Source organism: Penaeus monodon, chromosome 26 (assembly GCF_015228065.2).
Source record: "Penaeus monodon isolate SGIC_2016 chromosome 26, NSTDA_Pmon_1, whole genome shotgun sequence".
Taxonomy (NCBI): domain Eukaryota; kingdom Metazoa; phylum Arthropoda; class Malacostraca; order Decapoda; family Penaeidae; genus Penaeus; species Penaeus monodon.
In genome coordinates this window covers 31,844,756-31,847,255 of record NC_051411.1, presented here as the reverse complement: position 1 = coordinate 31,847,255, position 2,500 = coordinate 31,844,756, and positions in this window count along the sequence as shown.

Here is a 2,500-nt window from a genome sequence, read left to right as displayed (position 1 = left end):
GGTCACTCCCACTTTCACTCTCATTCATGCTCGCTGTTGCTAACACAACACACACACTCACTCACTCATCCACGTAGAACAAAAGACACTGAAACCTTTTCATTAATAGGGTTTGTTGTTGTCGTAGTTGCCGGAGTAATCTATGATGTATCTCGATGCCCGCGAATTTGTGTCGTGACGAATGACTCGTAAATGATTTTACATTTATTTCTTCTGTGTGACGATAATTGGTTCAAGTAAATCCTTGCGGATTACCGTTGTCGTTTCCCTCAGAGACAGTTGATAGTTCTGATGTCTCTCTCTCCTATTATCTTCTTTATCTTTGTGAAAATAAAACACAAAACAAAAAAAAGACGAAAATAAAGTTCAAAACCAACATTCAAAACCGCAAATTTATATAAATAACCGGCTAGTGGTATAATCCCCTCTTCTCTGTTGCCTTTCTTTTTCTCTTACTATCTGGCCTTTATGTTTATGATCTAGTTCCCCGACTATATATAACAGTCGGACCGACGATGACCAACACGGTACCGAAGGAGGACCCTGCTGCAGAACCGGTCACCTTAGGATGCTGTGGGAAGGACGTCACCGGAAGATCACCAGAAGTCTGCAGACCAGGATGTTTGTTAGAGCAGACATTAAGCCGTCCAATGATGTAGTGGACGGGCACTGCCTGCCGAGATGCCCATAGATCCAGTGAAGGACCAGGAACTCGCCAGCGCAGGTACCAGTCGCCCCAGGATGCTGTGGATGGGCACCATTTCCTTGGACGACTGCAGATCCAGTCAACTCCAGGAGCTCGCCAGTGCAGGTATCAGCCACCCTGAGACGCCGCCCCCTGCCCGGACGCCCATAGATCCAAATGAAGATTACGAGGATGGGAGGACGAGCATGAAGCCAAGAAGGACCTGGACGAGATCTGTGAGGACGTGTGGACGAGGACTCCTCGAGTTAGGACAGGAGAGGACTACGAGGAAGTCTAGACGAATCCGAAGTCAAGGAGGACCTGTGCGAGACTTTCGAGGACGTGTCGAGGATGGACAGATTACACTGAGGACCAGGAAGAAGACGACGACAGGGACGAGCAGCCATGAAGATGCACCAAGAACAACGCACGCGAGAACGAGACGACCAGCCAAGTTCGGTCACCCTTGAGGCAAATCTAAGACGCCTCGAGGGCGAGGCGTGAGTAGGTGGCCGAGCAATATACAGTGTGAAGAGTCATTAACAGACGGGACCAATGACATCACCTAGCTCCCCCCATACCTCCGGGAGCTGTTCATACATTTCCCCCCAGCTGTCTCACTATTCCTTCCTTCCCCCGGGGGGCGACGCTTACTACTTATACCGAGGATGATCTAGCCTAGACAATTCGTGCCTAACGCCCGACGTAGTTAGGTCGGCCTCCCCTCGCCTCAGGGCGGGTCGACCCAACATATGACCCAACAAGTTCATGCTCAGCGGCCACCGTGTGCGGGTCATCGCGACCCCGCGCAGTGCTTTTACCCTAAGCCAAGTCGTAGCGTGTGTTCACCCTTTTACATGTTGTGAGCCATAAGTACGTTGACTACCCCTGCTAAGCCACTGTACAAGAGTTCTCATAGCCTCTTACAGTTATTCATAATTAAGGGTAATGATAACAAGAACTACAGCAACAACAATATATAATAATAAAAAACAATAACATAGCATTTGAAGAAAAAATAAAAAAAGGTTGCAGGAAATTGCAGGAAATGTATTTGCAAAACTTCCGTTTTCTCATTTTTATATATTTCACGTTTAACTTAAAGATTTCTTTCTTGTACAGTATATTTTCAACTTCACAGATATCATAGTAGAAAAAAAATATATATATATGTTTTGTCATATACACCAATATCAATGCGACGAAAAGGCATATCTCACAATCTTAACAGAGACTGATGGAGATTCAGCGCCGTGAAACAGAGAGTAGGACAGACAGATGATAGACAGATTAAATGGAATACATCTATCTGTCTGTTTACTTGGACTATGATTAGACTATTAGCCTTGGCATTACAATTCAAATGCAGTGTAGATTCAGAAGTCGGAACAGAAAGTCATTTAGTTTTCTGAAGATAGTGTGTTTAGAGGTCTTAGGCCTGTGTATAAAATGTCTATATGTGTGGATGAATGCGTATTGTTCGACAAAAAACGGTTGAACGGTTGAGTTAAGGAGCGTGTGAAAATTGATATATATGAAGTATTACTGTTGAAATAACACTTTCTAATTTGTTTTTACCTCAGAAATATTTACCCTATAAATAAAATCTCTGTTCGTGAAAGGGTAAAAATTTGAGGTTGTAATACCATCATGAAAAAATGGCACCTGTCATACACAGCTTGGCCACGAGGCGTAAAGGTTTTACCTTTGTCCACTGCAGATGTAAAAGTAGTTATAAATGTACTGGAAACAGGAAGATATTTATAAGTAAACATGAAGATAGACATATAGGTATGGATACTTATATAAGTAGAT